We start from the raw sequence: 14216 nt of genomic DNA, 5'->3' as shown, positions 1-14216 counted from the left end.
CATAGTATCAAATTTACTAGTTTGGGGGAGGGTTTTTTTGTTGTTGTTGTTGTTGGCTGTGCCTGTGGCATATGGCAGTTCCCTGTCCAGGGATTGAACCCACACCACAGCAGCCACCCAAGATACTGCAGTAAGAACACCAGATCCTTAACATGCTGGGCCGCAAGAGAACTCCAATTAACTAGATATTTTTTTTGAGCAAATACTATGTATTTTAAATGCTCGGCAGAGATCAGCTGAAATCCCACAAGAATGAAGTAGAGGAGTTCCCATCGTGGCTCAGTGGTTAACAAATCCGACTATGAACCATGAGGTTGCGGATTCGATCCCTGGCCTTGCTCAGTGGTTTAAGGATCTGGCGTTGCCGTGAGCTGTGGTGTAGGTCGCGGACTCGGCTCGGATCCCACGTTGCTGTGGCTGTGTTGTAGGCCGGCGGCTACAGCTCCGATTGGACCCCTAGCCTGGGAACCTCCATGTGCTGCTGGAGCGGCCCAAGAAAATAGCAAAAAGACAAAAAAAAAAAAAGGCAAAAAGACAAAAAAAAAAGAATGAACTAGAATAATAATCCCTTTTCTGTATGGAACAAAGAATTTTATTTCAAATTCACTAATATTTCATAGTGTATGTCTGCCAGTATATGTGTGTGTATATATGTATATATGTATGTATATAATGTATATATATGTATATACACAGAATATGTAGAATATAGTATATATAGTATAATGCCTATCTATAATATAGACATTTTATAGTATTGCTTTATACACAATTAGTATATGTTATATATAAGTAGAATATATATAATATACATACATAATTAGTTTTATACTGTATAGTATACATATATTTATTGAAGTATAGTTGATTTACAATGTTGTGTTAATTTCTACTGTATAGCCAAGTAATTCTGTTATACATATAGATACAATTCTTCTTTTAATATATTCTCTTCCATTGTGGTTTCTCATAGGACATTGAACATTGTTCTCTGTGCTATACAGTAGGACCTTATTGTTTATCCCCTCCATGTATGATAGCTTGCATTTGTTAGCCCCAAATTTCCATTTCACCCCTCTCCCACCCTCCTCTCCCTTGGCAACCACAAGTCTGTTCTTGTCCATGAGTCTGTTTCTGTTTTGTAGATAGATTCATTCGTGTCATACTTTAGATTCCACATATAAGTGGTATCATATGGTATTTGTATTTAATCTTTCTGACTTCACTTAGTATGATCATTTCTAGTTGCATCCATGTTGCTGCAAATGGCATTATTTCATTCTTTTTTATGGCTGAGTAGTATTCCATTGTATATATGTACCACATCTTTTTTTTTTTTTTTTTACATGGCCACACCCGGGGCATATGGAAGTTCCCTAGCCAGGGATTGAATCCAAGCTGCTGCTGCAACAATGCCTGATCCTTTAACTCACTGTGCCAGGAGGGGGATTGAACTTGTACCTCTGCAGTGACCTAAGCTGAGGCAGCTGGATTCTTAACCCACTCTGCCACAGCAGGAACTCCTGTACCACATCTTCTTAATCCATTCATCTGTTGATGGACATTTAGGTTGTTTACATGTCTTGGCTATTGTGGATAGTGCTGCTGTGAACATCAGGGTGCATGTATATTTTTGAATTATATATAGTTTTGTCTGGATATATGCCCAGAAGTGGGATTGCTGGATCATGTTGTAACTCTATCCTTAGTTTTCTTAGGAACCTCTATACTGTTTTCCTGGAGTGGCTGTACCAACATACATTCCTACCAGCAGTGTAAGAGGGTTCCCTTTTCTCCACACCCTCTCCAGCATTTGTTATTTGTGTACTATTAATGACAGCCATTCTGACCAGTGTGAGGTAGTACCTATTGTATTTTTTATTTGCATGTCTCTAATAATTAGTGATGTTGGGCATTTTTTTCATGTGCTTATTGGCCATCTGTATGTTGTCTTTGGATAAATGTCTGTTTAGGTCTTCTGCCCATTTTTTGTTGGGTTATTTGTAATTTTATTGTTGAGTTGTATGAACTGTTTATGTATTTTGGAAATTAAGGCGGTATCAGTTGTTTTATTTATAGATATTTTTTCCCATTCTGTAGGTTGTCTTTTTTGTTTTCCTTATGATTTCCTTTGTTGTACAAAAGCTCATAAGCTTGATTAGGTCCCATTCTGTGTAGTATAGTTTTACAGAATAATATTACAATCGTATCCATCTATATTGTAGCAGGTGTCATTTCCAATGTTGCTACAAGTAAAAATCATTTTTAAATGACCATTTAAAGCCTCTAGAAATTATCCTAAATGGAAACAGCAAATCAGAAACATCTATTCAATAAAATCAGTGGAAATTTGTGAGACTATTTGAACCATGTCCCTTTTCTCACTCCTTCATCTCAGCTCAGGTAGTGAACCCTATTTCAGAGTGTGGCACCCAAAACCAAAACAGAAGGTTCTCTCTCTCCAAGCTTATAGTCTAATGGCTTTTTTCTAGCAAGAGCAGTACCTTAGAAGTTCCACCCTGCCTTCAGCTACTTATTGCTGAATTTGTCTCTGCTTGGTTCACATAAAAAGTGGGGACACCCCCTTGCACCCAGCACCTTCTCTCAGTACAGAGAATGTACCATGGTCATGCTTTTTCGAGTATACTAGGACACTGACTCCCATTTCCCCATCTTATGAGATGGACGTAGCATGTGCTAACCAAGGTAACAGGAGACACAGTCAAGGGGACTTTTGGATGCTGTCCCTCCCTTCCAGTGAGCACTTTGATACTAAAAGATTGTGAGTCAGAAAGAGGCTACCCATTGTGTCCACAACAGCTTCAGAGTCTTGGCACTGAGCCTTTACCTAAATGGGTGGAGGAGAGTGAAGCCAACAATAAAACACAAAGCTCTCATTAAAATTAAAAAAAAATGGAGAACAGCTTTGAAGGTTCTCTAAGGAAACAAAACCAGTTCATCAATTAAAAGTATAGCTAGTCACTGTGAAGATCCACTGACTGTGCTCAGCTATATAAGCGACTGTATCACTATATTCCTGTACTCATACCATATTTTGGTTTGAGTGCTCCCAGTTTTCAAACTTTGTGGTGTGTGCACAGTAACCTTTTGCTAAATTTTTACTTCAGTGATTCATTGGTTTTACTGGGCTAATTTGAACGTTTGACATTTAATGGTGTCAAAAGTGGGATCCAAAGTTGACCCTATATAATTCTGTGGCTGCTGAGCAAATGTGGTGTCAGTGCCCATGGATCCCTCTGTGCTCAGTGATTTCTGACTGACCACTGAGTTTGAAGTCAAGTCTCTCTGGGATCTATGCTCTGCTCTTTTTTCATCCTGAGCACTTCAAGTTTATTATGCACATTTGAATTCTGTTTCTTTTCCTTTCCTTTCCTTTTTTTTTTTTTTTCCGGCCATGCCTGCAGAATATGGAATTTTCTGGGCCAGAGATTGAACCCCCACCACAGCAGTGACCTGAGGCACTGCAGTGGCAATACCAGATCCTTAACCCACTGTGCCATAAGAGAAATCCCTGTTTGTTTCTTCTGTTTCTGTTTCTCTTCTGAGCTGTTTGATAAATTGCCCATTCTGTGCAAAGAGGAAAACACTTTGATTTCTGGTGTTTTGAAACAACTGTCAGTAAACAGGGTGTCTCTTTGTTAAGATGTTTTAGTGAATCCAAAGGCAAGATGGCTTCCACCTGTCTATGGCCTAGTATCTTATGCCTTTCTGGAAATGGGTGAAATTTTAGATAATTTGAAATTATAATAGTCATTCTGGGGAACCTTTGTTTTATGTAGTCCACTTTGAAATGGCAACCTTAAAAAAGAGGATCCAGACTTCTTGGAGACAGTGTAAGGCATTCTTTGGTATGCAGTAGCTCTGAAGAGAAAATGACTTCCCCCTCAAATGCTTAAAATACCCTTACAGCATGCAAATAAAAAAGCGTTAGTAAAAACATTGGCCATCTGAATAGGTAACTTTGACATAGTCTGTCTGCCAGAAACCAACTGTTCTTTTTAGTTTTATACCTGGGACATGGTTAAAGTTTTGAAAACAAAAGCTATTAGATCTCTGTGTCTTGTCTGTATATTTTCATGTGTCTTATAGATATGTGATTTTTTTTTATCTTTTTGCTATTTCTTGGGCCGCTCCCGCGGCATATGGAGGTTCCCAGGCTAGGGGTCCAATCGGAGCTGTAGCCACTGGCCTACGCCAGAGCCACAGCAATGCGGGATCCGAGCCGTGTCTGCAACCTACACTACAGCTCACGGCAACGCCGGATCGTTAACCCACTGAGCAAGGGCAGGACCGAACCCGCAACCTCATGGTTCCTAGTCGGATTCGTTAACCACCGCGCCACGACGGGAACTCCGATATGTGATATTTTTCTGCTTCTGCATGGTTTTGCCAAAATTAATTTACAAAAAAGCTTTATTTACTTGGCTTAAAGAAAAATAAGGCCCTTATATAAATTAAGTAAACCAATCCAAAAATTTTAAGCTCACATAATTTGAGATAATTTTTGATAAGTAAAAGCTAGTTTAGGGAGTTCCAGTCGTGGCTCAGTGGTTAATGAATCCGACTAGGAACCACTAGGTTGTGGGTTCCATCCCTGGCCTTGCTCAGTGGGTTAAGGATCTGGCATTGCTGTGAGCTGTGGTGTAGGTCACAGACGCAGCTCAGATCCTGCGTGCTGTGGCTCTGGTGGAGGCCGGCAGCTACAGCTCCAATTCAACCCCTGACCTAGGAACCTCCATATGCTGTGGTCATGGCCCTAGAAGAAGACAAAAAAAAAATTTAACATCCATTCACAATAAAAACTCTCATCAAAGTTGAGGGAACATATTTCAACATAATAAAGGCCATTTCTGACAAGCCCTCACCTAATATACTCAAAGGTGGAGAGTTGAAACCTTTCCCTCTAAAATCAGAAACAAGACAATGATGCTCATTCTCACCACTTTAATTCAACATAGTATTGGTAGTCCTAGCCACAGCACTCAAACAAGAAAAATAAAAGGCATCCACATTGGAAGGGAATAAGTTAAGCTGTCACTATTTACTGATGACATGATTCTAGCATAGAATACCCTAAAGCTACACCAGAAAAATATTAAAACTAATAAGTATATTAAGTTGTAGGGTACAAGACTAATATACAAAAATTGGTTATGGTTCTATACACTAGTAATAAAATATCAGAAAGAGAATTTTTTTTTGTCTTTTTGTCTTTTCTAGGGCCGCTTCCCATGGCATATGGAGGTTCCCAGTCTAGGGGTTTAATCAGAGCTGTAGATGCCAGCCTACGCCAGAGCCACAGCAATGTGGGATCTGAGCCACATCTGCCACTTACACCACAGCTCACGGCAACACCGGATCCTTAACCCACTGAGCAAGGCCAGGGATCGAACCTGCAACCTCATGATTCCTAGTTGGATTCATTAACCACTGAGTCACAACAGGAACTCCGGATGTTAAATTTTATTAAGTGCTTTTTATGCTTTTTTTGAGATGATCCATCTGGATTTTATCCTTTTTGTTAGTGTGGTCCATCACATTGGTTAGTTTGTGGATATTGAACCATCTTTGCATCCCTGGAATAAATCTCATTTGATCATGGTGTATGATCCTTTTTATATTTTATTGAATTCAGTTGCTATGTTCAGTTGCTATATTATGTTGAAGATTTTTCCATCTATGCTCATCAATGATATTGGCCTGTAAATTTTTTTGTCGTATCTTTTTCCGGTTTTGGTATCAGGATGATGCTGCCCTCGTGGAATGAATTTGGGAGTGTTCCCACTTCAATTTTTGGAATAGTTTGAGAAGGATAGTTATTAGCTCTTCTTCCTATGTTTAGTAGAATTTCCCTGTGAAGCTTTCCAATCCTAGATTTTTTATGGGTGTTTTTTAAAATTAATAATTCAATTTCACTGTTAGTGATTGTCTGTTCAAATTGTCTATTTCTTTCTGTTTCAGTCTTGGAAGAGTGTATGTTTCTACAAATCTATTGTTTTCCTCTAGGTTGTCCAGTTTGTTGGCATATAATTGTTTATAGTGTGTATGTGCATGTGCACATGTGTGCATGTGCATGCACACACACACACAAACACACACACAGACACACACACACACGTTCTTTTCAGGTTCTTTTTTATTATAGGTTAGTACAATATATTGAATATAGTTCCCTGTGCTCTACAGTAGGTCCTTCTTGTCCTTCCCTTTTTTCCTTGATCAGTCTGGCTAAAGGCTTAGCAACTTTATCTTTTCAAAAAAATCAGCTCTTGGCTTCACTGATCTTTTCTATTTTTTTTCCATTTTATTTATTTCCTCTATGATCTTTATTACTTCACTGCTACTTCTGGCTTTGGGATTTTTTTCCCTAATTCCTTTAGATAGTATGTTTAGTTTATTATTTAATATTTTTCTTATTTCTTGAGGTAGGCCTATATTGCTGTAAACTTTCCTCTTAAAATTGTTTTGGATATGTCCAACAGATTTTGGAAAGTTGTCTCTTCATTTTCATTTGCCTTGAGGTATTTTCTGATTTCCTCTTTGATTTCTTCATTGATCCATTATTGTTGTTGTTGTTTTAGTAGCATATTGTTTAATCTCCATGTGTTTGTTTTTCCCATTTTTCTTCCTGTAATTAACTTCTAGTTTCATACCATTGTGGTTGGAAAAACATGTCTGATATAATATCTGTCCTTTTAAGTTGATTGAGATTTGTTATGTGGCCTAACATATGTTCTATCCAGGAGTACTTTCCATGTGCACTTGAAAAAAATGTGTATTCTGCTATTTTAAGATGAAATATCATGTGGATATCTATTAAGTCCAGTAGGTCTAATGTGTCATTTAAAACCATTGTTTCCTTGGAATTCCCATTGTGGTGCAGTGTAAAAGACTGACTAGGAACCATGAGGTTGTGGGTTCAATCCCTGGCCTTGCTCAGTGGGTTAAGGATCGGCATTGCCATGAGCTGTGGTGTAGGTCGCAGACACGGCTTGGATCTGGTGTTGCTGTGGCTGTGGTATAGGCCAGCAGCTGTAATTCTAGTTAGACTCCTAGCCTGGGAACCTCCATATGCCACAGACGTGGCCCTTAAAAAAAAGACAAAAGACCCAAAAAATAAATAAATAAATAAAACCAGTGTTTCCTTACTGATTTTCTGTCTGGATGATCTGTCCGTTGATGCAATTTGGATGTTAAAGTTCCCACATTATTGTGTTATTGTAAATTTCTCCCTTTATGTTTGTTCATATTTGCTTTATTTATTTAAGTGCTGCTATATTAGGTACATATGCATTAACCACTGTTATATCCTTTTTTTATATTGATCCCTTTATCATTATATAATGCCCTTCTTTGTCTGTTTATAGACTTTGTTTAAAAGTCTCTTTTTTGTGATAAAATTATTGCTACCCCAATTCTCTTGCCATTTTCCATTTGTATGAAATATCTTTTAATATCTCCTCACTTTTAGTCTCTGTGTGTTTTTTGCCCTGAAGTGGGTCTCTTGTAAGCATCATATCAATGTGTCTTTTTAAAATTCAGTCTGCCAACCTATGTCTTTTGATTGGAGTACTTAGTCCATTGATGTTTAAAGTGATTATTGGTTGGTATATACTTACTGCCATTTGTTACTTGTTTTCTGGTTGTTTTTGTAGCTTTTCTCTGTTCTTTTCTCTTTTTTTCAGTCTAGTCCCTTGGTATGATGATTTTCTTTAGTGATATGCTTGTGCTCCTTTTTAATTTTTGTATTTTGTAGGTGTTTTTTTTTTTTTGGTCTTTTTAGGACTGCATATGGAAGTTTGCAGGTGGCATATGGAAGTTTGCAGGTTAGAGGTCAAATCGGCCACCAGTCTACACTGCACCTCACAGCAATGCCAGATCCTTAACCCACTGAGTAGAGCCAGGGACTGAAGCTGCGTCCTCATGGATACTAGTTGGGTTTATTACCACTGAACCACAACAGGAATTCCTGTGTTGTACGTTTTTGATTTCCAGTTACCATGGGGTCATGTATGTTGACCTCTACTATATCTTCTTGTTTTAAACTGATAGTTATTTAATTCAAACACATTCTGAAAGACCTACTTTTTTTACTCCCCTTTCTCACGTTTTGTGTTTTTGATGCCGTATTTTATCTCTATATCTATCCCTTAATTATTTTAGTTATAGTTGATTTTGCAATTTTTTTGTCTTTTAACCTTCACACTAGCTTATTTAAATGGTTGATCCTCACTCACCCTTTACTATATATTTATTTTTACTAGGGATATTTTGCCTTTCCTATAAGTTCTTACTTCTTGTTGCTGTCTTCTCCTAGAGGAGATTCTTTAACATGGGGGGGGGGTGAGGGAGGTGGAGCCATGCCTGTGGCATGTGAGAGTTCTCCAGGCCAGGATCAGATCCATGCCACAGCAGGGACCCAGACTGTTACAGTGACAACACTGGATATTTAACCCACTGCGCCAAAGGGGGTTAAATTATTAAAATCAGTCTAGTATTGACAAATCTTTTAGTTTTGCTTGTCTGTGAAGTTCTTTATCTCTTCTTCAATTCTGCATGTTAATCTTGCTGGTAGAATATTCTAGGTTGTAAGTTTTTCCCTTTCAGAACTTTAAATGTATAATGCCACTCCCATCTAGCCTGCAAAATTTCTGCAAAACAATCAGCTGATAGATTTACTGGGGTTCCCTTTTATGTAGCCTTTTGTTTTTCTCTTGTTGCCTTTAGAATTCTCTCTCTCTCTCTTTTTTATGGCTGCAGGTGCAGCATATGGAAGTTCCTGTGCTAGGGGTTGAATCAGAGCTGTAGCTGCTGATCTACACTGCAGACACAGCAATGCCAAATCTAAGCACATCTGTGACCTACCCCACAGTTTGTGGTGATGCCAGATCCTTAACCCTCTGAGTAAGGCCAATGATCAAACTCACATCCTCACAGATACTATGTTGGGTTCTTAACCCATTGAGCCACAATGGGATATGTCTTTGTTTGGGTCTGTTTGGGCTCATGCTGTTTGGGACTTTTTTTTTTTTTTGGCCATGCCCATGGCATGTAGAAGTTCCCAGGCCAGGAATCAAACCCATGCCACAGCAGTGACAATGCTAGGTCTTTAACTGCTAGGCCACCTGGGAACTCTCTTGTTTGGGACTCTTTGTGATTCTTGTACCTGGATATCTGTTTCCTTCTTCAGGTTCAGGATATTTTCATCCATAATTTCATCAAATGTATTTTTGACCTTGCCTCTTCTCCTTCTTGAACCCCTATAATGTAAATGTTATTAACCTGATATTGTCTAAGAAATCTCTTTAACCGTTCTCATTTTTTTTTCTTTTTAGGGCACCACCACAGTATTTGTAAGTTCCCAGGCTAGGGGTCAAATTGGAGCTGTAGCTGCTGGCCTACACCACAGTCAACTCTGGATCCAAACTGCATTTGTGACTTAAACCACAGCTCACAGCAATGTGGATCCTTAAGCCACTAAGCAAGGTCAGGCATCAGACCTGCGTCTTTATGGATACTAGACAGGTTCATTACCACTGAGCCATTGTGGTAGGGGCCCTCCCAGAACAAAGGAAAGGCAGCATGCACCAAAAGCATCTGTGGGTGCATGCACAACTTTGTGGCAGTATGGCATAATCCGTATCCATGTGCAACTATGTAGCATAGACCATCCAACCAGAATTTACAGAATGTATATTACCTTATAAGGGGTACAGAGGGACCAAAGTGTAAAAGAAAAAAATAATGGAGGGTATATAAGACAGCACTCAGTTGGGTTCAGGGCTCAGCCTTTGGGTATGAATCCACTGAGCCAGTGCTAGCACAAATAAATACTGCTTCCTGGCAAAAAGCCATGGTGTCCTGTCTTTCCATACATGAGTCCATGAGTCCTACAACACCATGACAGAACTCCAGCTGTTCTCTCCTGCTTTTTTTTTTTTTTTTTCGGTATCTGCGGCATATGGAGGTTCCCAGGCTAGGGGTCTAATTGGAGCTTTTGCTGCCAACCTGTGCCAGAGCCACAGCAACACCAGCTACGAGCCACATCTGTGACCTACACCACAGCTCACGGAAACACTAGATTGTTAACCCAATGAGCGAGGCCAGGGATCGAACCCTCAACCTCATGGTTCCTAGTCAGATTCGTTTCTGCCATGCCATGACAGGAACTACTGTTCTCATTTTTAAATTTGTTTTTCTTTTTACTGTTCTGATTGGGTTATTTCCATTATTCTATCTTCTAGATATCCATTCTTCTTTATCACCTAGTCTGCTGTTAATTCCTTCTACAGTGTTTTTCACTGTGGTTATTGTATTCTTCAGCTCTGAATAGTTCTTTTTTATATTTTCTAGTTCCTTGTTTTTTTATTAATTAATTTATTTATTTTAAATTACTCAAATGAATTTATCAGTCTGTAGTTGTATAATGATCATAACAATCTGATTTCACAGTATTTCCATCCCACAGACCAAGCACATCCCTCTACCCCCCAAACTGTCCCCTCTGGAGAGCATAAGTTTTTCAAAGTCTGTGAGTCAGTATCTGTTCTGCAAAGAAGTTCGGTCTGTCCTTTTTTCAGATTCCAAATGTCAGTGAAAGCATTTCATGTTGGTGTCTCATTGTATGGCTGACTTCACTTAGCATGACAATTTCTAGGTCCATCCATGTTGCTAAAAATGCTGGTACTGCATTCCTTTTAGTGGCTGAGTAATATTCCATTGTGTATATGTACCACATCTTCTTGATCCACTCTTCTGTCCATGGACGTTTAGGTGGTTTCCATGCCTTGGCTATTGTAAATAGTACTGCAATGAACATTGGAGTACATGTGTCTTTGCAAGTCATGGTTTTCTCTGGATAGATGCCCAGGAGTGGGATTGCTGGATCAAATGGTAGTTCTATGTTTAGTTTTCTGAGGAATCTCCATACTGTTTTCCACAGTAGTTGCACCAATTTACAATCCCACCAACAGCGTACTAGGGTTCCTTTTTCTCCACACCCTCTCCAGCACTTATCGTCTGTAGACTTTTGGATGATGGCCATTCTGGCTGGTGTAAGGTGGTGCCTCATCGTGGTTTTGATATGCATTTCTCTAATAATGAGTGATGTTGAACATCTTTTCATGTGTTTTTTGGCCGTCCGTATGTCTTCTTTGGAGAACAGTCTGTTTAGATCTTCTGCCCATTTTTTGATGGGGTTGTTTGGTTTTTTGGTATTGAGCGGTAAGAGGTGTTTATAAATTTTGGAGATTAATCCCTCGTCAGTTGATTCATTTGCAAAGATTTTCTCCTATTCTGTGGGTTTTTAAATTTTGTTTAGGGTTTCCTTTGCTGTGCAGAAACTTTTCCGTTTGATTAGGTCCCATTTGTTTATTTTTGTTTTTGTTGTCAATACTCTGACAGGTAGATCTGAGAAGACGTTGCTATTGTTTATGCCAGAGAGTGTTTGGCCTATGTTTTCCTCCAAGAGTTTTATAGTGTCTGGTCTTATATCTAGGTCTTTAATCCATTTGGAGTTCATTTTTGTGTATGGTGTTAGGGAGTCTTCTAATTTCATTCTTTTACCTGTGACTGTCCAGTTTTCCCAGCACCACTTATTGAACAGGCTGTCCTTTCTCCATTGTATATTCTTGCCTCCTTTGTCATAGATTAGTTGGCTGTAGGTGTGTGGGTGTAATTCTGGGCTTTCTATCCTGCTCCACTGATCTATATTTCTGTCTTTGTGCCAGTACCATACGGTTTTGATAAATTGTTGCTTTGTAGTATAGTCTGAAGTCCAGGAGCCTGATTCCTCCAGCTCCATTTTTCTTTTTCAGGATGTCTTTGGCTATTCTGTGTCTTTTGTGCTTCCAAACAAACGTTAAAATATTTTGTTCGAGTTCTGTGAAAAATGTCCTTGGTAGTTTCATAGGGATTGCATTGAATCCGTAGATTGCCTTGGGTAGTATAGTCGTTTTGATAATATTGACTCTTCCAATCCAAGGGCATGGTATGTCTTTCCATCTATTTGTGTCATCTTTGATTTCTTTCATAGTTTTCAGAGTACAGGTCTTTTGTCTCTTTAGGTAGGTTTACTCCTAGGTATTTTATTCTTTTGGATGCAATGGTAAATGGGATTGCTTCCCTAATTTCTCTTTCTGCTCCTTCATTGTTAGTATATAGAAATGCTGTTGATTTCCGTGTATTGATTTTGTATCCTGTGACTTTGCCAAATTCGTGGATGAGCTCTAACAGTTTTCTGGTAGAGTCTTTAGAATTCTCTAGGTATGGTATCATGTCATCTGCAAATAGAGATAGTTTTACTTCTTCCTTTCCAATTTGGATTCCTTTTATTTCTTTTACTTCTCTGATTGCTGTGGCTAGGACTTCCAGAACTATGTTGAAGAGTAGAGGCGAGAAAGGACATCCTTGTCTTATTCCTGATCTCAGCGGGAATTCTTTGAGCTTTTCACCATTGAGAATGGTGTTAGCTGTGGGTTTGTCATATATGGCCTCTGTTATGTTGAAGTAGGTTCCTTCTATGCCCACTTTCTGAAGGGTTTTTATCAGAAATGGGTGTTGGATTTTGTCAAAGGCTTTTTTCTGTATCTATTGAGAGGATCATATGGTTTTTATTCTTCAGATTGTTAATGTGGTGTATCACACTGATTGATTTGTGGATATTGAAGAACCCTTGCATCCCTGGGATAAATCCCACTTGATGATGATGTACAATCCTTTTAATGTATTGTTGGATGCGGTTTGCTAGTATTTTGTTGAGGATTTTTGCATCGATGTTCATCAGTGAAATTGGCCTATAGTTTTCTTTTTTTGTGGAATCTTTGTCTGGTTTTGGTACCAGGGTGATGGTGGCTTCATAGAATGAGTTTGGGAGTATCCCTTCCTCTGCAATTTTTTTGAAATAGTTTCAGAGGGATAGGTGTTAGGTCTTCTCTAAATGTTTGATAGAATTCGCCTGTGAAGCCATCTGGTCCTGGACTTTTGTTTGTTGGAAGTTTTTTAATCACAGTTTCAATCTCAGTTCTTGTGATGGGTCCATTCATCTTTTCTGTTTCATCTTGGTTTAGTCTTGGAAGATTGTACCTTTCTAAGAATTTGTCCATTTTTCCTAGGTTTTCCATTTTATTGGTGTATCGTTGCATATAGTAGTCTCTTATGATCCTTTGTATTTCTGTGATGTCCATTGTGACTTCTCCTTTTTCATTTCTAATTTTATTGATTTGAGTCCTCTCACTTTTTTTCTTGATAAGTCTGGCTAAGGGTTTCTCAATTTTGTTGATCTTTTCAAAGAACCAGCTTTTCCTTTCATTGATCTTTTCTGTGGTTTTCTTTGATTCTATTTCATTGATTTCTGCTCTGATCTTTCTTCCTTTCTTTCTACTAACTTTAGGTCTTGTCTGTTCTTCTCTCTCGAGCTGCTTTAGATGTAAAGTTAGCTTGTTTATTTGAGCTTTTTCTTGTTTCCTGAGGTGGGCTCGTATTGCTATAAACTTTCCTCTTAGAACGGCTTTTGCTGCATCCCATAGGTTTTGGAGTGTCGTATCTTTGTTGTCATTTGCGTCTAGGTATTTTTTAATTTCCTCTTTGATTTCTTCAGTGATCCATTGGTTGTTTAGTAGCATGTTGTTCAGTCTCTATGTGTTTGTGTTTTTTGCATTTTTTTTCTTGTTGATTTCCAGTCATATAGCATTGTGGTCGGAGAAGATGCTTGATATGATTTCAATTTTCTTAAAGTTACCGAGGTTGGATTTGTAGCCCAGGATGTGATCTGTCTTAGAGAATGTTCCATGTGTGCTTGAGAAGAATGTGTATTCTGTTGCTTTTGGATGAAATGTCCTATAAATATCTACTAAGTCCATCTGGTTTAATGCTTCATTCAGGGCCTGTGTTTCCTTATTGATTTCCTGTCTAGTTGAACTGTCCATTGCTGTAAGTGGGGTGTTAAACCCCCCACTATGATTGTGTTATACCCACAGCATATGGAGGTTCCCAGGCTAGGGGTCTAATCAAATCTACAGCTGCCGGCCTACACCACAACCACAGCATGCCAGATCCAAGCCACACCTGCGGCCTACACCACAGCTCATGGCAATGCCAGATCCTTAACCCACTGAGTGAGGCCAGGGATCAAACCTGAAATCTCATGGTTCCTAGTTGTGTTCATTTCTGCTGCACCATGAAGGGAACTCCAATTA

The sequence above is a fragment of the Phacochoerus africanus genome, chromosome 4, assembly GCF_016906955.1.
Source record: "Phacochoerus africanus isolate WHEZ1 chromosome 4, ROS_Pafr_v1, whole genome shotgun sequence".
Classification (NCBI taxonomy): domain Eukaryota; kingdom Metazoa; phylum Chordata; class Mammalia; order Artiodactyla; family Suidae; genus Phacochoerus; species Phacochoerus africanus.
This window is presented reverse-complemented; position numbering follows the sequence as displayed.